Source organism: Triturus cristatus, chromosome 8 (assembly GCF_964204655.1).
Source record: "Triturus cristatus chromosome 8, aTriCri1.1, whole genome shotgun sequence".
Classification (NCBI taxonomy): domain Eukaryota; kingdom Metazoa; phylum Chordata; class Amphibia; order Caudata; family Salamandridae; genus Triturus; species Triturus cristatus.
Genome location: NC_140591.1, coordinates 151,724,788 through 151,749,387, shown reverse-complemented (window position 1 = coordinate 151,749,387; position 24,600 = coordinate 151,724,788). Strand labels below are relative to the sequence as shown.

General features: G+C 42.9%; 1 protein-coding gene across 2 annotated transcripts in view; it reads left to right on the top strand.

Moving 5' to 3' along the window:
* Positions 1 to 24,600, top strand: part of BCL9 (BCL9 transcription coactivator) — a 685,736-nt gene that overhangs the window by 266,803 nt on the left and 394,333 nt on the right. For both annotated transcript variants that reach the window (XM_085621192.1, XM_085621190.1), the window contains exon 2: positions 7,434 to 7,529. The gene's annotated coding sequence lies outside the window, so the exon portion shown is untranslated. The remainder of the gene's footprint in view (positions 1 to 7,433; positions 7,530 to 24,600) is intronic.

Here is a 24,600-nt window from a genome sequence, read left to right as displayed (position 1 = left end):
AATGCTATTAGTGGTTTCAGGACCTATTGTGCATTCCACTGTAGTGGCAGTGCAAGCTAGGCTTCAGGCCTACCACTGAAGCCTGACTATAACAGTGAAAACAAGAACTGTGATTGGTCAAGTTAAACCCTTTTTGACAGGTATAAACCTCCCTATGTAATATTGTAACCCACAAGGTAGGGTGCATGCCATTTAAAAGTGGACCTAGCTGTCCTATGTAGAAAGTGCAGATTAAAATACTAATCATGTTTTGCGGGAATGGAACCAGACTGCAAAAAAGAAAAAATAAGCTATTTTCATTCAAAATCCAATTCAATGGTGAAGCCAGATTTTTAATAAATATTAAAGAAACTCTGCTCACCCGTACAACCACGCTCTGTTCTCTGCTTTCCGGTCCTGATCCCTAGCTACCGCCGGAACCTGCCAGACAGGAAACCGGAAACTGAGAGCCCAGAACGAGATCCGGACACCAGAGCCGAGCCTAGCTTGACGCTGCTCCTGAAGTGGCCCGAGTTGCCTTCACTGCCCCCCACTGTAGCCGCGGTCACTGCTCGTTGACAGCACAGCAGCGGATTAGCAGACGGGCGCGGGCAACTTAGCGCTGGACCTCAGGCCCGCACAAGGGTTGTGGAAGCTGCAAGGTCAGCAGAACTGATAGGAAGGCTGGTACTGGGAAGCGCTCAGCCCAGTGAACTGCCGGAGGATTAGAGGAACTTTGGAGGCAAGGAGAAGATGCGGAGGAGACTCGGTGGAGATGTACTGGGAAGGTAAATTATTCTACTGTTTTCCCATGGCTGGAGTACCGAATTGACTGGGGCAGGTTGTGGTTGTAGGTAAGGAGGAGTGTTTGGAGTCCTTATGCCCCTTTAAACTGGCAGAGGACAGTGAAATTGGGGTGCACAACTGAACCAACTCCCAGCGGGGAGCCGCGGGAGTTTGGTGCGTGGCAGGGCCCACCCAGCTGTTGAGTCACTGCTGGAGAGTAAAAGAGAGTAAGAAGAAGACAGACCTGGAAATAGGGCTTGAAATTGAAAATCGATGAAAACAACAGAGAACAACTAAACAAGAGCAATGGAAGTGATTAGATGAATGGTACAGAAATAAGTGGGTGAGCAGAGGCAAGTATCAGGTTCGAACATGGAACAAAAAACACACGAGGAAAAGGAAGAAGTACAGCACCGAAGTCAGAGTGGAGCAGTTGCAAAAGGGAAAGATTGGAGTAAGAAAAAGGGACATAGGCTAACACTACCAGTAGATACATATAAGTCAGCGCACAAGAGGGGCGAACAAGCCAAAGAAAGACATGGCGACTGGGAAAACTAAATCACGGAAGGAACAGAATAGTCGTGGAAAGTCGAACAGCTCTGTAGAGAGGGGAGAAGAAATAAAAGAACTATAGAATAAGAAGGAAGCAAATAAAAGCTACATGGCAGAAGCAACCCCAGTATCTAGTTGCAAAAGCCAGAAAAAACTGCCCGAACTAAAACCCCCCAGAGTAATGAAGTAGGGGGACGAAGAGATGGAACATCACTTACAAAGTTGATCAAAGACTTTGTGGGCAAACATTTAAAAAAAAATCAACAAACGGATCTTAACCTATGCGAGGGAACGCAGTTGGTGTCTAATAATGTGGTATCACAGGGTTTAGAAACGCCGTACTTAAGACATCATGATATATCAAACATAAGTGACTTGCTACTAGATCCAAGACTGTCCTCATCTCCTCGTCTTTTCTCCGCCTTCGAGATTCAAAACACAGATGAACAGGAGGGGGAGAGGAGTATAGACAGTGAACAAGACAATATAGGGTCTGAAGATCTAGGAGGGGTGCAACAGAGAATGAATGAAAGAATGAACCCACCCCACCTCCAGTTATGGTGAATGACCCCGTGAAAGGATCAATATAGAACCTCGAAATTACAGCATCACCAAGCGCATCAATGCATCAAGCACATGATGATGATCCTACAGAAAAATTTGCAAGGCCTGTTGGAGGTCTCGGTATGAACTATGATAATCAAAAAGGCCAAAAAGAACCGTTGCAAATAATTGTGGGGAGATGAAACAAATTAAGGATGACATGCCTTCTATAGTTAGACCTGTTATAGGAGAGAAAAACCTGAGGGATGGTTTATCGCTGCGTCCTATGTTTAAGAACGAATGTGCTGGAAGGCATGGGGGAAAATGAAATTCTGGGGATCAAAGGGGGAAAGGAAAAGGGAGGGGTATAGAAGTATCAGAAGGGAGATGGAGGGGTGAGGCTAGACCTGAGAACCCATGAAATAGAAAGTAAAAAGGGGAATGATCTACTGTTACACCATGAACCAATATACCAAAGAAAAGATGGAAAGTGAGAAAAAAAATTAATCCCACTAAACCGAACCCAATTGCTTCTCTCCTTCTCCAAATGTGTGGGCCTGAAAGACATAGGGACAACAGTCCTGAGACAAGTAGGATTTACAGCAAATAGAAAAGGACAAGAAGTAACAAAAGTCTTGCTATATTTACGGTTGGTTAAGGTAGCATTGATGAATGCAGAACAGGGCTTACTTAAAGAAGGAATTGGATTGGTCCCGGATTGGGAAATACCTGAAAGGGAAACATATAAGAAACCCTTCCTGATAAAACACAATGGGGCTGGGATCGAAGCAGATTAGATTGATTGACCAGGCATATGAAGATAAGGAAGATATTAAAATCACGCTGAGACCTTATGAAACGGATGAGGACAGAAAAGGACTACATTTAGAAGATAGATATAGGGCTTTAGCATCACCAGGGAAGGATGAAAAAAAGTTGGCTAAGTGAAATTGACTAGGAGGTAGGGTCGCTGCACAGCCTGGGCATACTTACTTGAAATATTAACGGCTATAATGGAATATCTAAATTAGAAAGCCTTCAAAAAAGTAATTAATCTCAATGGGATTGTGTGCCTACAAGAAACTTGGCTGTGCGACGAAACCCCTTTGCATGAAGGGTTGTACAATTGAACACACCAGCTAGGAGAAGTCAATTTGTCCACCCGGCTGGCGGACACATAATGCTGATATCTACTAAAATAGCAAAGAAGATGGTTCCCCTGAAAGTCAAATGCTGGTAGAGTGCTCCCTCTAGATCCCAACCCAGAGTAAGATGGTATAATCATTGTAATAAAAAATCAAGAGATACAATCATCCGTGTACAAATGGATTACCCCAGGCAGCTGACTACTCGTATGACAGAGGAGTGTATGGGGAAACTAGGGTCATTCCAGCAGAGCCAACCATAAGATGACATTCCTAATACTAACAATATAGGTTGGTTCGTGAATGTAATTACCCAATTGGTCCAATGTCTAAGGGTCAAAATAAAAGGGAAAAGTCACAGGAAATACAGGAAGAAGAGAGGCCAGAACATTGAGAAATACTGGTCTAATGAGGAATGTAAGAAATTGAAATCAAACATAAGAAAAGGGGAAAGAAGATTGAAGATAAGTATGATATAGACATGATGATTAGCCTACAGAAATTTAAAAAAACATATAAAACGGTCATCAGGGAACAAAAAAGAACATATAAAGAGTTGCTGCAGAAGGCTACTGGAGGCAATAAAAACTAAAGACGTAAAGTTTTGGAAGCTAGTCCAAGAGGGGTCAGGGAAGACACAGGTGACTATGAATTGGGTGGTGACAGAAGATACTTGGGAACGATATTTGGGTGAAATATATGGGGAAGGGATACAGCATGTAAGTGTGGAAGATCCATTATGGCCAGAGGTGGGGACGACATTAGGTCGCTCTTTTTGGAATGTAGTGTTACGCGCATCATAGCAAATCTAACGTTGAATAGAGCAGCCGGCCCTGATAATCTCCCGGCAGTGATCGTAAAGACCAGATCAGACTGGTGGGCAAGGTTCTTTGCCACAAGGTTTTCCTGCATCCTTGATTCAGGGTAGATGCCCCAAAACTGGAAAGAAGCAATCATTAGACCCATCCATAAATGTGGAGATGTAAAGATTCCTAAAAATTATAGGCTAAATAACCTCCTGGATGTGGGAGAAAAGGTCTTTGTGAAATTAATCCTGGGAAAACTTAAGGAATGAGCTGAAGTAAATCAAATAATACCCCCGGAACAGGGGGGTTTTAAGAAGAGGCACTCTACAATAGAACGTTGCTTCTCCCTTTGGTCCATCGCGCGGAAGTCGGTGGAGTGGGGGGGGGGGAGGTTATTCAGCAGCTTCATCGATTTCCGGGCAGCATTTGATCTAGTAGACCGAAATTGTTTGTGGGAGATGTTGATTAGTATTAATATCCCTAAGGGCCTTTTGGTTATGATACAAGAGCTCCACAGCAACAATTGGGCACAGGTTATCCTGGACATTGATGGGACATTGTCGAAGAAGATTCCAATTGAAAATGGGTTAAGACAAGGGTGTGTTTTGGCTCCCTTGCTCTTCTCCTTGTTCACAGCCGACTTGCCATCTACACTGAGTAAGGCATGGGGTGCCAGCCCCAAATTAGATGGGAAACACATTGCTTACTTTATGCGGATGATCTGGTAACCCTGGATCAAACGGAGATAGGTCTGCTGAGGAAGCTGGATGTATTTAATGAATATTGCAGCCAGAAAAAAATAGTGGTAAACTTGGAAAAAACCATGGTCTTGAGCTTTGGCAAGAAGAGGAGGAAATTTAGTTGGTTCCTGGGTCCCACAAAGCTGGAAACAGTAAATGGGTATAAATACCTAGGAATGTGGTTCAACAAATCCCTAAAATAGAACTCCCATTTGAATTCATTGAAAATACGAGCGCTGACTTCAGTTAGTGGGCTTAAAAAATGTAATAGAAATTATGGAGAAAGGTCAGATAGACCTGTTTTGAAAGCATATATGGCCATAATACCGCCCCAGTTTCAATGTGGAGCCGAAAAATTGTACATGAGTGGCAAAAGAGGGTGGGATGTTGAAGAGGGAAAATGTATAAAAAGTCTATTTTCCATATCCAGGTCCTCTATGATTCAGGCAGTAAGAACAGAAACGGGCATGGTATCTTGAGAGGTAAGGGCACATATGGCACTAATAATATTCGGGCAACACCTAGGCTATGAGGAGGAGCAAAAAATAGCTCAATGGCGTAAATGTGAAATTTTGCAGAGCGAACTGAAATGGGCAGAGGGGGTCAGGGGAACGTTAGATACAGTATGTGGGGAACTGAGAGTGGAATTGTGCCCTCAGGACCTACAAATTGATGTCGCAAGGTGAGAACTTAAGATATTAGGGAAAGAAATTTCGCAAGATAAGGATCGCCGGTAACTGGAGGGGAACAAATCTGTGATTTTCATGATTAAGTCATGGCAATCCGACCAACAGTTCCCGCACATAGATAACCTACCCAATCGCTGCCTTAGAAATGAAGTATCAAGATTGCGAATAGGAATCAATCCTTGCTATGCGAATGACAGGATAAAAGGAGCTATGATGGCTTCTGAAGGGAAGTGTACTTGCAACCTAGGCACAAAATGTGATATTTTGCACACTATTAGATTGTTTTAAGTTCCTTGCTGCACAGAAATTGTTTTTACGACCAATGTTTTTAAAATATTGTATTAAAAATCGTGCACAGGCAATAGACCTGTTAAACGGAAATGTACTTTCTGGATATAGCATGTGCAATTGGGAGGTTTATGCTTGAAGTTAAAAAGTTTTAAAGAATTTATAGAATTGGGAATTTTATAGATCATATTTTACCATGTTAGGAAAATGGAATAACTAAGAATCTTGATAAATTATGGATTTTTATATTTAATATGCCTGCTGGCATATGAACCTGTGACCATGAGGTCGAACACAGGCCCCTACAGTGGAAGCATTAGACCATAAAGCCACCAGACCTGCCATATAACACTTGGGGCTTACTTGAAAGGAACAGAATGTCAAGTCAATTCGTTTGCATCCACTGTCTAGTTGATTAAGGACCCTGCGTTTGTCCTACCAGACTTCTCTCTCTGGGTTTGTTTTGGGTATGGTGCCTGCCTCAAACTAGATTTTAGTATTAGGTGTGGGATGACAATTGAATAATCATAGTTTACTCTCTACATATGAGTGTTGACGAAGACTTTCGCTATCTTTGATTTGCCCTGTCACATTGCATTTTAGGCCTATTTGTAATAAGGCAAACAAGAATTACTAATGCACAGGGCATGGAAACTTTTATCCTAGTGGTTAGGGATGGACTAAAACAGTTTAACAAGTTTAACTGACCAAGAAACTCTAAGACCTTAACTAATCACTCTACAGATAAAATATGAAAACTTTTTTTTTTGCAAATAAGATACCCGTAGAGATGTTGATTTAACCTACATGTAGGAAATATGGCATACAAATAATCTGTTCCTGGTGATTTAATATAATGCAAGAGTGTTTTGAAAACTCAAATTAGGGAAAATTCCATTATGGTTGTAGAAGTCATTTACTCCAGTTTCTTATACCAAATCGGAACCGTTTGGATGCCTTTTGTCAAAGATCGGGTTTGCTATTAGGAGAATAATTGTTTTACGATTATTAGTTGAATGAATGGTAACATAGTTTTGCACAATAGCTTGAAAACTACCACTATCTTAAACGTTTAAACTTGCGAACTAGAATTCATCCGTCCAGGGAGCATGCAAATCAATTAGGTATGGGTCTGCCAGAAGTTAGGTGATTCAAGAGGTCGTGAATGGTCATCGATGATTTAAGGCAAATAAGTAGGACCAAGTTGAACATCAGTGCATAAATGTTAATTTCAGGCCAGGGAACTTCAAATTGCATTTCCAGAAACAGAAAATTCGCAAATCCAGAATGTCCGCATTTGCACATTTAATGTTGTGGTTTGTGTTTTTGTTTTTTGGGTGGTTCACATACGAAGTTACGCGAGCATCCAGAACAACTCACATTTGTGGTTATTCATGTACTTCTAGATTCCAATTTAGCAGGGCGCATAAATGAATTCCTATCAAGGAAGGTAGTAAGGGCCTTCCAGGGTAGGACCATAACACCTCAGTATTGAGCAGGGTGGAAAGGAAAGGGTTTATCTACTAGATAAAATATAAAATTGCACTTTTGTGTCATAATTGTGTAAGCAACGTTTTCCATCTGATGGAAAACTTTATGAGCATGAGTACTTTTGGACATAAGTGGTCGTCACAGATTTCCCGGAATATTTGATGGGAACAGATTTGTGTCTTTCTGAGCTGACCCTTTGTGAACTGTGCTGCGTATGCTTCATGGCCGTAGAAATGGTGAACTGTTGTCTGTTAGTTGGAATCAAAACTTGCTGCTAGAAGTGGATAGTGTATGGGTATGGTGCAGATGTTCGGCCATTCTAAAAATCCATGTAATGTGCACATTCATTCGTTTTGCTAATGTGTATTACATGTAGTTGAATATTTAAATAATAAACTATCTTTTGTTTTGCAGATCTGCGCCACGGGAGTACATCACTGTCAAGTGGCATTTATGTGGATTACTAGTCTTCTACAGCACGCTAGCCACAAGTACGTGCTACAGATTAAAGTAAGACATTTTAACCGTTTACACTGTCATCTTTTAGTGCTTTCAAATAGCATTTTTCAACAGGCACGAAGTTCCGTGGATTTTAGTGCTTGGTTGCCCCACCCAAACCCATTTAGCAGACTGCACCACTAATTCTCATACAAATATTGTATATTAGTGCATTAATGTATTGTATAATTGCACAGATTCCGATTTTTCTGGGCAAGCGCACAATGACTGTGCGTGGCTTTTGCACATGAGCAGCAGTGTCCCATTACACTATTCTTGTGTGTGTAAAAGGTCCTACATATTGGGCATTAGTCCACGTGTTCCAGAGAAGTTGGAAAATTGTGCATTCTGATCCCTTCGTATCATGGTCACAACAAATGCTGTGGCCTGGTGGCAGTCACTTTGAGCACCGTGAATTGGTAATTTTGATCATGTTTCATTCTCTGTAGTCAAAGCTCTCTTGTGCAACATAATAACACTAATAGCTTTTCAATCTAATTTCTTTGCTTTTCCTCCAGTAATCTTCTTCCTTTTTTAGGTCTCGCCTGAGCCAGCGCATTCGCTGCTCTGCGAGACATTTAGTTAGGGCTTTTAAAAGTGCTGCCACACGGCCTAGCGCTTGCGTTCACGCACGCATGCACGCGCGCAGCCAACAGCTTTTAGTGCTCAGCCTCTCCTTCTCTTGCGTGTTTTTTTTTTTGCGCATGCGCGCGCACACAACTCCAGGGCTTGTTTTCTTTTGCTTCACCCCCCCCCCCCCCCACTACTCCCGGCCAATGCTTGTTGATATCTGAGGTAGCATTTGAGACTTTTTTATGTTGTTTTTTCGAAGTAATTTGCACAGTCACGCAGGATATTTTTGTAAAATGTTGTCAATTGATGGATATATATGTATATTGCGAGTGGCATCGACGATTTTATTCTAATGACAGGCCTTGACATATATATTTACTGCCTTCTTGAATAAAGTACGTTAGATTGTGTTTTTTGCAATGCTTACCCCTGCTGTCTGTTGCCAAGTGCTGGGCCAGGACATGCTATCTGAATGGCTGGTGAGAAAAGACCCATGTGTGCGCAGAGCGGGGCGGGTCGTGTGCACAGTGTGCTCTGGGTGGCAGATGTTGTCAGTGGGCAGTTTGCATGTGAAGAGAACAACAGCTGTCGTAAATAATCCAGATTCCGGCATTCTTTCGGGCAGCTACGGCATAATGCATTAACCTAACAGAATGACACGGAATAAAACGTATCAACATGGCGCCTCAGGATTCCCAAGGCAAGCTGCTCTTTTAATTATTGCCTAAGAAATCATCCACTCCAGTTTCTTTACCAGCCACCCTTCAAAACCAGGGTTCTTTCTTGTGCCCGCCACAATATAGGCATTTGTAGTTTCCACCTAACTGGGTAATAATCTAACCTGATCGTGGCAAAACATTCGTAAAAAGAGGACCTACTCTGTGTATAAAAATGTGTGTAGAATCAAACACACACAATAAAAGAACTACATGCACATTCCTGGTTATTATATATCCCCGAAACAATTGAATAAGTATTGCATATTTTTTGTGTTAATTTGGCTCGCAGAGCCGTTCTAGCATAAGTGTTGTATATTGTGACAACAATACATAAGGCTATATCTATTGTCGGTTAATGAGTAATGATGACTTCACTATGCTCTTCCCCTAATTTAATGGTAATAATACTTTGGGCATTGCATATATAGTTTATGTCATGCTGTCTGTTTCTTTTGTATTTGTTTTAAAGAAAGCTATTTAACAACAAGCATTGAAAATGCAATAGGTCTCGCCTTTGATTAAGTTAAAGCCATTTGCTTTGCTAATGGTATTGTATAGCAAGGCAAAAGGCTTTAACTTAATAAAAGACGAGACCTATTGCAAATCCTGTTTAACACTAGTCAACTGTCCAGTCAAACCCCAATATTGCATAAGTCAGAGTGGAAGAGATTGTGAGACACTTAAGAATTTGCTAGAGTGCAAGAAAGAAAATTAGAACCATGAAAGAATGTTGAAATCCAAAGCTGAAATGCCTACATTCTATTACCTACACCTCAACATATGGTCTTTCTGGAAGTTGTTAGATGCTAGGAATTGGGTACTCAAGAACACAGCAGCCACAACACGGACTATTGTGACCATCTTTAACTATACCACAGATTTTAAGGCTACGTATCACACTAACTAGAAGAAAAAGTGCCTCACAGGTCGTTGACAGAGATGGGTTGCATTAGAAGTATTCTCTCTCATAAGTAAATTTGCATGTCAGTCGGTGACAACTAAATAAACACAAACAATTATTTCTTTAAACAACTGTATAGTTCAACTCAAGCAAATGTAACTAATAGCACCTAATATTAAGTAAAGCAGTTGACCAGGCAGAAAATGATGTCACCAACATGAACTCTATAATTAAAAAATTATATATCCCAAAAGCCTGGCCGTGCCCTTTACACCCTGCCCTATTAATCAAAAGGATCCGAAGTACGAGGACATGCCCCTGCAACGCGACGTTGGATGGTCAAGATGTCGGACCCCTCTAATCACAAGTTTTAAAATGTCATGTCCCAATATGAGCAGCAAGAAAGTGCCAAACAGCACGGCCCAGCACAAGCTTTAAATAGCCACGGTGAAACAAGTCCCGGGCACTGCCCAGAAAGGTCAGAACTGTACACTGCTTGTCCCGGCTACAGACTTCCTCTCTGCTTGACGTAAATGAATAAAAAATATGGGTAATACACTTGCTCGAGATTAATTCAGTCCATGTCCGGACAATAAAAGAGCACCATCCAAACACACCAGATGGAGTCTCACAAAGTTTTACAGTCTAGGGATTTCTGTTCCAGCTGTTGAAAGAGAAATGACGGTCATATGTGGAATCAAGTTCCGTACGAGTAGACTAAATACATGTTAAAACATTTTTATTTTCATTCAAAAAGGGTTTCTCTCAGTCTTTGATTTAATTAAAACGATTACTTGATAATCGATTGGAGAACCGAAAGGCTTTCCCAAAACCGGGGCCACAACAGGGCCCGTGGAAGGAACCCAGTTTACAGATGACATATGTAGTGACCTCAGCCGCCAGCAGGCCAGTGTTCAATCTCTGACCCAAGAGGGCTGCTGGCACCGGCTTGTGCGGGGACGGGGTGATGGCAGGCATGCGGCGATACTTTAGGAAAGCAGATAAACAGGGACAGACAGCAAGAAATGGCTGGATCAGGGGAGGAGCCAAGATGGCGACCGGGACGGCAGCGTAGATTCCCGGCTCCGTGAACCTCCGCATCCCGCACGGATATCCTGCACGAGATCCTCAGTCTGCGCTATGAGATCGTGTTTGTGAATGAGAGTGGCAACCGATCGTGTGACTCCGAGGTTTCTGGCTGCCGTACCGTCGGAGAAATCTGCAGTTAAACTTTGCGGCCCGTGCAGCCCCGGAGCCGGGACCTCGAGTGGACGCCTTGGCCGGGTGGCAGTTTAACAACAGCGGCCTGTGGTGACTGGGTGGAGTCGGTCCACCGGAGCGGTGCTGCCCTCGGCCTGCATTTTGCCGTAGTCGCTCCCACTGCTAAGCGTAGCGGACCGAGGACATGACCGGGGGTGCAATTCTCAGATTCTTCGGTGCTTGCCCCTGCCTTTGATGGTGAGCTGCCCGGACGCCGCCCCTAGCTCGCCCTGATCCTTGCGGGCTGCTCCCGGTTTTTCGCGGGAGCTGGTCCGTGGCGGGGACGACTGTTGCCCGTGACCACGCAACGGCTGAATTTGTGCCTGCCCCCGGACCCCTGTCTTCAGCGACGTGGACCTCGAGGCGCTTGTCCCTGGGTCCCGGCCCCAATACGAGTCGGGCCTTCCCGGCGGCCATCTTGTTGCTATGCAGCCTACCATCCTGTCCACTGGGTCGCAGCAGGATTGGGAGTGTGTGACTTTTGGGAGTGTGGCGGAGCGATCGCAGAGAGCTGTGCTGGGGTACGGCGACCTCCTAGAGGCCCTTGGTGCCCTTCATTTCTCCTTGGCTCGTGGCGCCGGGGTCTTGGGGAGTAAGCTCGATGGTGTGGCATCAGCGTTGGAACAGTGGCGGCATGCTGGTCCACAGGTACACAGGGGCTTCCCACACTGCACACAGGAGGATAATGTCGCGGCCACCCCTGCGATTAGTGCACAGCCGGACACTCCGGACAGTATGCTACCGTGTGATCGGCTAACTGAGGGTTTGATCTGTTCCGGAGGTATTGGACCTGAGTGGAAGGTGGTGGCCTTGTCCCGTGCACGGCCTCCGGCGACCCAGGGACAATTCCAGCAACGTTTGTCTACTTTGGCTGATTCAGCCTTCCTGGACCTTGTGTGCGGTGCAGATCCTGGGGCAGCACTGGGAAAGACGTCCCTCCATGATGCGGACTGTGTTGGTACTCAGAGACTTCCACCCCACCTGTGTGCGTCGCTTCCCGGTTGTTTTTGGACACTCCTTTACCTTGGAACATCGGACATGGTGCTGGGTCGAGGGGTAGGCATGGGCAGAATTGCAAAGAGTGGTCAAGGATGAGGCTGATCCTTCGGGGGTGGTCATCTAGTAGACGGGCGGACTCATGGTTGCGTACTCTCATGGTTATTAGCATAGTTGGTGCATAATGCTCCCCATTCCCCTTTTTTGATATGGTCGATTTGGTGCTGCTTATTGTTTGCTGTGGGGAGACTTCACCGTGCGGGAGGGAGAAGCCGGGGGTATGTTTTGAAGGCCCTCCTCCAGTCTATTATACTTTCTCCACCCCCCCGTCTGGTGGGGTTCTTTCTTACTCCTTTTTCCCTGTTTCTTCTATATTTCGGGTCTAGTTCCAGGGCGACAGGCACACTGCTGGGGGGGGGGGCCATACTCATTTGCAGAGGTGCAGGGTGGGGGGTTGGGGGAGGGGACTCTTTAGTCTATCTCTTTTTCCATGGCCTCCTTTTTCTTCTCCGCTTCTTCTTGTCTCTTCTTTTCTGGGATCAGCGCGGTACACCTCCTTTGTTGTGAATCGTCACCTCTTCATGTGTGCCACAGTTTCCGGGGTGTTCTCTGGGCGTTAGGTACCGGGGCCTGCAGGCGCGACTGTTTTTGATATTCTTCCCCATCCGGAATTTCCCGTGTCTGCGCCATTGATCCAATAGATTGCTGCTTATTGCTTACGTCTATTATTCTTGCCCCTTATCGCTGTTGGGAAATTGTTCGGCACCTGATCCTACTGTCTTGTTTCATTATAAAATGAAAAACCCTTTTTCTCCTGGTGTCCTACCTGCACGGCTCACTGGCCGGACTGTATTGGAATGAAGATTCTGCTCTCCGAGGTGCCGCCTGTGTTTACATTTGCTTTTATTGCTCTGATTGCTTAGCGGCCGGCCCCGGAGGGTTGTAGGCCCATACTTGTTAATGATTGAAATGTCAATAAAGGTTTTTCAACAAAAAAAAAAAAAAAAAAGAAATGGCTGGATCGCTCTCTGCGGGGATCAATTACATCAACTGCAAGGACCTCCACTCCCGGGTATAAAAAAAACAGGCCTTTTGGCGGGGTCGGGGTAAGACCCCTCCACTACTAAATTTAGTTTAAGAACGTTCCACGAAACCCACACTGTGCCTGTATATGCTTCCCCGTAATAATACCGGGCGACGGGGGTTGTATGACCCTCCCACTCACCCCTGTCTCCGAATCGCGCGTGCTAACCCCCTCCTGCTATCGGCTAACAAACACTCACCGGTTCCACGGCCGCCATCTTACATCGATCTGCTCACGCACACTACGGACCGGGACACCACAGCATTCAAACCCGGTTGGTTTGAAGCAACCCACGTGACATACAAGGCCGTTGCAGCCGTGGTCGGGGCGCGTGCGCGGCGCGCAGACTACTGGGTATTGTAGTACCCAGCTCTTTCTACTTCGCCTCCTGTTGCGTTCCACTTCCACGCACTTCTTAGAGAAGGGTGACCTGGCGTGCGATCCAGGCGTCATAACGTTAAAGCATGAGTGGTGGAGACGTCAGGGAGGCTGGTGTGGGAGATGAATTAAAGAGGCAACAATGTTTTTTGCCAAGAGTGAACGTGAGATAGTTTCTCAGGAGAGATATAACGTGGTTGAGGTTCCGAACCCGAAGTGATCCGGAACAAAGTTAAGCACGCCATTAAAAGAATATAAAACACGGCCCATAGCAATTCATACCGGGCTCAGCGAAAATCAATACCAGACAAAATCTGAAATAGCCATAGGTCTGACACATATTATACCATATGCTGAAAAACTTTAAGGAGCGGGCTGGTTACTAATTAGAAGGTATACTAGGGCAATCTTGATTGTGAGTACTGTTTTAAGATGGCCGCTGCGCACACGGGTCTTGAATTTGGGCCATCATTTGTTTTTAATGTAATCGTCTGTGACTGTGACGTTTTGTTTGCCTTTTTCTGCCGTCCCACTTGGACGGCCTCGCCTGCCTAAAGGTTTCTTATCTTTATGGGGCCATGTGTTTGGCTCCATAAAGATAAGAAACCTTTTGCGACGCAAGGAAGGCAGACAAGCCCGTCCAAATGGGACGGCTCAGAAAGCCAAGCAAATACGTCACCGACACCTTTTTTCCAATGGCTGGCCACCGTTTAGCATAAACGGTGATGCCGGCCAATGGAAAAGAGGGGCGGGGCTTAATGCCCCTTACAGAAAATCCCTCAAAACGTTAAATCTCGCCAGCGAGACTGCGCATGCGCTACAGCCTATGCCAGGTGAGACCTAAAAAACAAAATGAATAGGGTTTAATTTTCTCTTGCGCCCCTAGTACAGAACGTAGGACATGGTTCACGTGTTCTTAAAATAAAAATCAAAGGCCATATAAAGGAACAGGATGCAAACAAGGCACGCACCCGATGCAGTGCTCATTACCTTAGCTTTATTATAACAGAGGCAATTACAAATGTCATCAATGATGTCACATTAAACATTTTAATTCCAATCAGTGACAATTGTAAACTGTGCATTTAAGAGACCAACTTCAACAATTTCTCATTTCTATAGATAGAATGTGGTAATAACAATGCAAAGGATATATCTCTTTAAAATTGTACATTTTAACTGTATAATTAAGCAGCGTTTATTTAATGCAAACAACCAAACAATAGATATCAGTGTTTTATTTTTTTCGATTACTGTTTTTTGTTTGAAAAAGCACTGTTAACTACTACAAATAAATGTAATAACAAGTTCAATGTGTAGTATGGTCAGATATTGCCATCTTTATATTCTAGGGACATGCTCAAACCTCCAGACCTTCAGCCTTATGGCTTACGATATCACAGTCGGCAATAGTGGCTATGAAGTTCTTATGACTCAGGGTCCATTGAGGTGGCATGTTTTTGGTTTGCTTATAACTTTGGCACTGTTTGACCTACTAGCATGAGACTTGTGAATAAAATAGCTCAAGTGGCTAAGTATTGGTGTGTACATTTTCATGTAGGTTCATTAAGATGGTTTTATAAAGAGGAGGTCAAATAAGCTGTTTTACATTGTAAATTACATACAAATCTTTGCTTTTCACATCAGTCAAGAAATTCTCAAGAAGGTTACCACAAACTTATCATGACATTAGAGCTTTACTCAAAAGAGTGCCTTTGCTTGGTTTAATGTAAAACCATTCATTAGTTTTGCAGACATTTGTGTTACACAAAGTTGCCATGCTCACTTCAAAAGGTTATGGTTGGGGCTATCTGGACTGTTAATTTGTGAATCTGGATCCTCAAAACATGCAATACTTCAAGGATAATACATTTGAAAAATAAATGGATACAATTTAAATAGGAAGCATGTTTTCTCTTTGTCCTATGCAAGATTCAGTGATCCTCAGAGGATTCAAGGATTCAGGTAATTGAATTGGGCAGAAGCAACTAAAATGTTTTGTTGAGGTGGTGATTGCAATACCAGGTACCAAAGCCAGCACACTGAAAAAAGCATCTCCTGACCTTGGGGAGGATGGCAGCAGGTCCCAGCGAGGCAGATACTGCCCTCAAAAGCAGAAGACGCATTGGCATAGCCAATAGGTCTCACTTTTGGGACCTTATAAGTATTTAGTTATGCAGCACAATATCCTTGGTGCAACAACATAAACTGTTGCATGGCTAAACACTTATAAGGTCCCAAAGGCGAGACCTATTGGCTATGCCAATGCTTGTTCTGGTTTGTACCTTACATGGAGCATCGCATTATATCTTCCTTTTCGCTGGATAAATTGTATACTTCAACGAATCGCATCAGGGATATTGTACTTTCTTACTCCCACCCCATGAACTGCTTCTCCCGCACATCTCTGTGCTCTCCATGTTGCTCCCACCCCTCCCAGCACATCTGTAAAAACACAGCAACAGGTATATTTGTCCCGGTTTGACTAGAGAGAAGATTTATCTTTTTTTATTTTTTATCTCCAATGTTGTATTAAAGCCTTAGCACAAAAAGGCAGCATAAGGAGAGGCATGCTGCTTAACACACTCAGCCTACCTTTGAGGCAAAAGGTGTACTTTGTAAGATTTATTTTCTCAAGGGTCATTAAATCTGCTTCTCAGGCACCTGCAAAGCACTAAGGGGCATATGTATCAATTGTGATTCTCAAATAGCAATTTTTTGAGAATCGCTATTTGAGAATCGCAAAACGGGATGTATTTAAAAATTAGCAAATATTTTGCGATTTCTTATTATTCCTTAATAGCGATTAGCAAATTGCGAAATCGCAATTAAGGAATACCTTCCCATTCATTCCCATGGGCCAGGAGGCCCATAGGAATGAATGGGAAGTCATTCTCAATTTGCGATTCGCAATTAGAGAATCGCAAATTAAGAATAATTTTAAGGGTGCAAGGGTGTCATAAGGACACCCAGATGCACCCCTGAAATGAGCATGTGTGCGCATATGGCGCACATACATACCCTTAGGGCATGCGCCACATGACACTTTGAAAAATGCCAAAAAGTGCATTTTTCAAAGAAATCGCAAATTACCACCAAAATTAAGGAATCGCAAAATTAGCGATTCCTTAATAATGCGATGCGAAAGTGGCTCATACATCGCGTTTTGCGATTTTGTATTCGCAAACGCTGTTTTTTTGCGAATCGCAGCATTTGTGAATACAAAATAGTTTGATACATATGCCCCTAAATGGCTGGAGCATTTGTTCTAGTTCCTAGCTGTATGGAAGGTAATTGGCAAGCAGTTTTCCTTTAACTTCTGACACTTCCTCATACAGCTTATATGTTATTTTAACTACCTTCAACAAATCCTGTGTGTTAGTTTCAAGATAGATTACATGAAACAGCATTTTCTTAATTGTGTACTGTGTTTACTGTGTTAAATTTGAAAGCTAAACCATGCTATTTATAAAGATTAAAAATATTGAATTCTGTCTACAGTTTTGAGATAACTTGAGATATGTATTTGCTTTTCCTTCAGTATTTTGAAATGTTTTGTCTTTTACTTTTTTACAATGCTTTACAAATAAACACTGGCAAAGTCAACAGGTTAGCATTCATTAGATAAAGTAAAGACTTATTTGGTTTGCAAGCGCTTGTTTGGAAAGGCACTGTTGAGATTCCTATATTTATTATTGGATGATGGAGGCAGTGGCCCAAGTGTCTATAAATTATGACTAATCTTGTTTTCAATCCTGGTCTAGGGAATTCATCTTTTCATACCTAAATTTGATAACTGCTGTCACGCAGTGTATCCACTGACAAGGCTGTACCTTTTAATTCTTTATTTCAGGTAACTTTCAGATAGCTGACAAGTCCCCTTGCAGCCATTTCAAAACACTGTTGCAAATCATTATTTACATTGTTTTTGTTAATAGAGTTGGGTGATACAGAAAAATGTCCTGGCTAGTGAACGTACCTCACCCTAGTACAGGAAGTGATACTAGAGTAGTATCATGTGTTTGGGCACGCACGCACACAGACAGACACACACAAACGCACATAGTGCAGGATGAGGGGAGTCAGTGTAGTAATTGATGCCAGCATTTAACACAAAACTAATTAGCATTCTAGGGTTTGTGGATTTTCTTGTTTATCACATAAGAGCTAGTGCACTTGGTGGTTGGAATAAAGGCGTAAGACCATAAACATTATTTTTTCTGAGACGACACTGTCATCTGGTAGGTCTGAGATAAAAACAACACAAAGATAAACATCCCAAAACACTTTAACAAGACATTCCTTTTAATATACCAACTGTAACCAGCCAAAATAAAAATATATGAAATTAACATTAGTTAAGGAAAAGGATTATGAAATACATATTGACACATTTAGTTATGGATGATGGAGCAGTACATTGGAAATGTTGTTTTTTGCTTTGCTTAGAACAAATACGGCCTTGACCAATGAGAACCAACATTTCTAAATTGGAAGTGCACTACACTCACTTTGAATTTGCAATATGTGGCACAGAATGGGGAAAATTGAAAGTTTTAGGGGATTTTTGGGGGTAATAACGCCTTTGTTGCATGGGAACTTGCATAGTTGCATGGAATACTTATTTAGTGCCCTTTCCAGGTTGGGTGAATTTTGGTCAGCAATTATGAACTTTCAAAATGTAGATGCCTAGGACGCATGTGTTAGGGGTGTATGTCTACCTGACACTCTACATACACCGCTTATGCAGATTTGGAAAATTAGAAAAGGTAAACAAGCTCTCTCAGCTTTTTTCAAACATAAATAAAAGTAATTGACTAAAAAACAAAACACACATCATTGGATGGATGCCTAGGAAAAGTTCGGAGGCAAGTCTACTAGTTTCCTTTGCATTTAATTGGCTAACATGAAGTTGTTCAAAATCAAAGTATGAAAAAAAGGGCATGGGTTATTTTTCCATAGTTCCAAAATTACTGTGCCCTTCACAAATATTGAATAAGAAGCAGAATGTTCTTTTTTGGAAGAAAAATGGCCACTCTTTACAAACATTGTGTGGTGTCTTGTAATTTGGTTTAGGAAGTGAAAAGATTACAAATATTGGTAAATTATTGCTAATTTAGACTTATATAGTTTTCACTTTTTAATATTCACTTTTGTTTTACTTAGAAAGATTGTATTTTATATTGCCTCTTACATTCTGTTGCATCCTTCTGTATGTTTGGGCTTCTGTGTTTTTAGTGTTTACTTACTTTTAATATGACAGTGCTTTGGAATATTTGAACTGTTGAGAAAAAGTGAGGGAAACAATTTTTATTTATTTTATTTTTAGAGTTTTCTATAGCGCGAACAAGACCCCGGTAGGGTATCAGAGTGCTTCACAAAGAAAGCAGAGCAAGTATAGTACATTTTGCAAAATAACAGAGCAGACAGGTTAACAAAAATATTTCTAATATGGTTCGGTGTGTAACAGCAACGAAAATGGAGCAGGCGGAACAAGTTCGAGTAAGCTTAAGTCATAGAGGCGAAGGAGTCATTGAGGGAAGTGAGGAAATAGGTTTGAAGTAGACAACTGATTCCATGCCTTGCGAAGTTATGGGAGGAATTTGCTCCTGAGGAATGAAAATACATGTCTATTTATTTTATTTGCAGCTACATGGAATGTAATCAGGTTGAATAACTCTATTAAGATACTACTGTATCTTGAGAAGAGCACTGTAGATGTAGCTGTCCTGAAGGAGATTCACCTAGTCGATTCAGAGGCAGAAAAACTAAAGAGAGTGTGGGTGGTAAAATAACATTCTTTATAGGTACTCTCCAAATGCAAGGGCTCTAAGAGGCACATGCATCATTGGAAATTGCGGTTGCAAAGAGGCAGATTCCCAGATTCTGCCCCTTTGCGACCGCAATTTTTGTATTTGGGATGCATCATCCCAAGTGCAAAAATCGCGATTTAAGTAATCGCTAAATTTGCGATTACGTAAATTGCAATTGCATTTAGGGAATCGCAAATATCGATTCCGTAAATGCAATGCGACAAAAAAAATGCGATTTCGCATTTAAGAAACGCAAATTACCATCAACGCAAAGTTTATGGTAGTTTGCGAGAATTTTGAAAAATACATAAAAGTGCATTTTTCAAAGTTCTATGTTGCACGCATACATGCCCTTGGGGCATGTGTGTGTGTAACATGTTTTTAAATTGTAATTTCAGGGGTGCATCAGGGTGTCCTTTTGGCACCCTTGCACCCTTGAAATTGCATGCGCAATTCCTAAATCGCAATGTAGGAATCGCAATTCCTAACTTTGATGCATGTGGCCCTTCGTTTTTTATTAAAAAGGTCTTTGTAAAATTTGATAAAGTTTTGAAAGACTTAGGGTGTATAAATATCTAGTAGAGAAGGTTTATGTAAATAAAAAAACAATACTATTAACTAAGATTATTAACCCGATGGTAATTTGTTGGATGAGTCTGCTGCAGGGGCGGTTCCTCCACTAAGGCGGAGGAGTGTCGCCCCTCTGCTGCCTTGTAGCAGTAAAAAAAGGAAAAAATAAAATGATAATAACATAATGTTATTATCATTTTATCCTCCTGCTGCGACAGCTTTGCGTGAGGAGGCGGGCTGCAGAGTGGGAGAGGAGTGGTAGAACCCTCCTGAGTGCGCAATGACTGTTTGGTCAGCCCTCTAGGGCCGCCCAAAACAGTCATGAGCACCTTCCCTCTTCTTCATGCAGGCTGCATTTCAGCCTTTATGAAGAACATGCCCACGCCCCCAGCCCTGGCTGAGCGCTGAACCTCGGCGCTCAGACCAATCACATTGGTCACGGGAGCCTGGGTGCCTACCAGTCACAATGCTGGCCGCCACTGGTCTGCTGTAGGAACTCTCATCATGAACAATAATTTGTAGCAGGAGATTAACAAACAAAATTTACTCTAATCTAAAGAAAGGGCAGAATAAAAAATAACAGAAAGAGTGTTAAGAGGTAAAAGGATGTTATAAGATTAAAAGATATTTGTAGATTAGAAAAACCCACTGAACATGATTACACATATTATTCACCTCCTCATTAGTGTGAACTGTTTTCAGGGTAACAAAAGAATTTGAGAAGAAATATTGAATGTAAATGACGGAAGCATACACATATCAGGCTATGCTAAACTTAGTTTAAGCTTGGCTGAGCCACAGTGAAAACACAGTCATGTTCCTGGCACCTTAAGGAATCTAATAAAACTTTTCTAAATGAAAAAGCATTTGTGAACCAACTCATAATTGAGTTTAATTAATTTATTATTAAAAATGATCCATCAGTTGCATATCCAAATGTGGTCTAGCAAGCCCTAAAATCATACTTTATAGAATTGTTAATTGCACAAGGCAAAAAAGAGGAAAACAACTGGAATTGAAAGTGTTAGCATCGATGGAGGAGAAAACCAGCAAAAAAAGGAACCAATTAGTGAAACTGAAGTATGAAGTAAATAAGAACCATAGAAATATGTAAAATTTGTGCTATTTCATCAATATCAGAATTATTGGAACAAAGGAGAAAAATGTGTGAAAAAATAAGAATGGCTTAAACTTTGCTAGAAGTCAAAGACAAACAGCGGCACTTGAAACTGGTGAATAAGGACATCAAAAGGATTTTTTAAATCTTTTAATAGGAGCCTTTATGAATAAAATGAATGGGACCCAATAGAAGTTGACATATGCATTTGAATAATAAGTAAAGGTAATAGGACAAAAACACAAACTAAAAGACTTGAAACACCACGTACGAGGCATGTGAGCTGTAGATCACATGCTTGTGCATAGATCGCCATCTAGTGTTGGGCCCGGATGTTTGCACTTTGTTTTTCTTCAAAGAAGTCTTTCTAGTCACGAGGAAGGTGACTCCTACTTTTAATGATAGTGTGCATGGTCATCGACTCCATCTTCAGATTGTTTTTTTCCACCATCGGGTTCGGATGTTACTCGCTTTGCTCCAGTTCGACAACTCACCCTCGACGGTATTGTTTCCGATCACGTATTACATTCTTCGCATGTCGTGTTTGTTTCTAAAAAGCCCTCTTTCGATTGGAAAGCTCGTGGTAGGCCATTGGGAGTAACCGCCTCCATCCGACTTGCAGTAGATGGAACGAACTCCCTTTAAATACTGCCCTCTGTGCCACACGAAATACCCGCGCACCGACTCACATGAAGTGTGCAACTTGTGTTTGTCACCAGAACACAAAGAACAGGACTGCAACGCATGTAAGGCTTACCGTTCCAAGAAGACGCTTCGCGACCGTCAGGCTCAACAACGCGACATGCAGAGCTAACGCACAGGCTCCATTCCGGACTTTTTCGGAACTGAATCTGAAGAAGAAGCGGGCGACGCAATCGGGGCCGAGGAAGAGCAGGATCCCATTTCCGTTTCGGAGGAGGGCTCTGACCAGGATGACGACATCCCGCATGGACAACGTACTGTAAGTACAGTCCCCTCTTCGCCTCGACTCCCAAGCCAACCTGTTAAAAAGAAGGCTCCGGACCAACCCGTGCCATAGGGCCCCGGTCGGCACCGAGACCACGCTTGCGACGCCCTGCCTTCTGGCTCGGCACCAAAGCCTAACCAAAAGCTCTCCGGTTCCGAAAAGCCACATTCCAAGTCGGAAACCGAGCCAAAGCCTTTGGGATCAAAGATCAAGTCCGGCTCCGATAATCACCACTTGGCACCGAAAACCAAATCGGATCCGAAAACACCAGCCCCAAAACCATCGGCACCGATCATTTCGGCGCCGAAACAGACTAATTCACCAAAGACACCCAAGAAGCATAGTTTCGGTGATCCGCTCGAAAAACCGAACCTGAAGCAGAAGATTTTGGTCATACATCCAAAAACTGGCTACATTACTACCAAAGTGACTTTAAAAAGAGGGGCTACTACTGAGGAGGATTACCATATTCCATTAAAGAAGAAAACTGTTGGGACAAATCCTTCCCCTCCTCCTCTTCCTCTTCCTTCTCTACCTTTACCTCAGCACTCACCACCATATATACCTGACTACCAGGGTGATGGGGACGGGGATGATACTAATGATGACAATCAACCTGCACCTACAGATGAGTGGGATGACTATAACACTGACTCACCCACAGACAATGACCCTGACCTATACCCTACAAGGCCCTCCCTCCCAGATGACAGTGTAGGATATATTGAATTGCTAAGCAGGGCTACTAATTATCATGGGGTCCAACTGTATAAAGATTCCCTTGAAGAGGATTTCCTCTTTGAAACATTAAACAACACACAAAAAGCCACACATATGTTGCCCATGCTTAAAGGAATGGCCAGACATGTAGACAATATATTTAAGGATCCCGTCAGAGCACGTACCCTTACCCCCAGGGTGGACAGAAAATACAAACCTGCACCATCTGATCCCGTCTACATAGGAGGACAATCATCCTTCGACTCATTAGTTGTTTCTAATGCACGCAAAAGGGCAAACTCCAAGACTACTGGAGATGCACCACCCCCATATAAAGAGTCAAAGCTCCTTGACGCTTCAGGAAAAAGAATAGCCTCCCAGGCAGCTAACTTCTGGTGCACATCTAATACACAAGCACTACTAGCTAGATATGACCGTGCTCATTGGGATGAAATGGAACAGCTTATCCAATTTTTACCCCAAGAATATAAATCCAAAGCGCAAGACCTGGTACGTGAGGGGCAACTAATTTCCAACAATCAAATGAGGTGCTCCCTTGATGCAGCTGATACATCAGCCAGAGCGGTGAACACTGGTGTCCTTTTAAGAAGGCACGCCTGGCTACGTATATCAGGATTCAAACCGGAGGTTCAGACCTTAATATTAAACACACCATTCGATAAAGAACACCTATTTGGGCCGGCGGTTGATTCTTCACTTGAGAAGATGAAGAAAGACACAGAAGTGGCTAAATCAATGGGAGCCCTTCAGTCTCAACAAAACGTTGGTTCCTTTCGACGCTCATTTTATCGAGCAGGGTCCAAAACAATGTCCTCGGGCACTGCATCCACATATAAGAACAATGACCAACCCTCAGGTTCCAAGACTTACTTCAGGGGAGTTAATGGAGGAAACAATGGCAAGGGCAGAGGTAGAGGTTCCAGCACATGCACCTCCCTCTCTAATACAAAACAGTGACTTACCCACAGTTCCCCCCGACCACTTCACACCTGTGGGGGGGAAGACTGTCACAATAACAACAGACAAGTGGGTTCTCCAAATTATCCATTCTGGTTACTGCCTGGAGTTCATCAACACTCCTCCAAACATGCCTCCAAAGTCACACAAACTTTCACTGGATCACCTACACCTCCTCAAACAATAGGTGCAATCACTACTAGCAAAAGGAGCCACAGAACCCGTGCCACCAAAACATCAAGGGTCGGGCGTGTATTCCTTTTACTTTCTAATTTCCAAAAAGGACGGCTCTCTCAGACCAATATTAGATTTCAGAGAACTAGATTTTTACATACAGTCAGACCATTTCCACATGGTAACGCCTCAACAGGTACTACCTCTTTTGCAAAAGGACCACTTTCTGTCTACTCTAGACTTAAAGGGCGCCTACTTTCATATTACAATCCTCCCAGCTCACCTCAAATTTCTCAGGTTTGTGGTAGCAGGTCAACATTACCAATTCAAGGTACTCCCATTCGGAGTCACCACTGCCCCCAAAGTCTTCACAAAGTGTCTGGCGGTAGTAGCTGCTCATCTAAGAAGTCAAAGCATCCATGTCTTCCCTTACCTGGACGATTGGCTTATCAAAGCCGGCACCTATAAACTATGCCGCAAGCACACTTCTGTAACCATTCAGTTACTCAGTCAATTTATTAAAATCACATCTTCAGCCAGCCAAAACTCAGAACTACCTAGGAGCCACCTTAGATACTCAAAGGGCTCTGGATTTTCCCAACGCAGCCAGAATTCGAAACATGCAGGCATCAATTCGCCAGTTTCAAGCCAATCAGTCACATGCAGCTCGCGTTTTTATGAAGCTATTGGGAATGATGGTGTCTTGCCTCATGATCGTTCCCCATGCCAGGCTGCACATGCGTCCACTTCAAGAAGACTTAGCCAGTCAATGGAACCAGTCACAAGGTCTATTAACCGATCTAGTTTTGGTAAGTGGCTATACTCATCGCTAT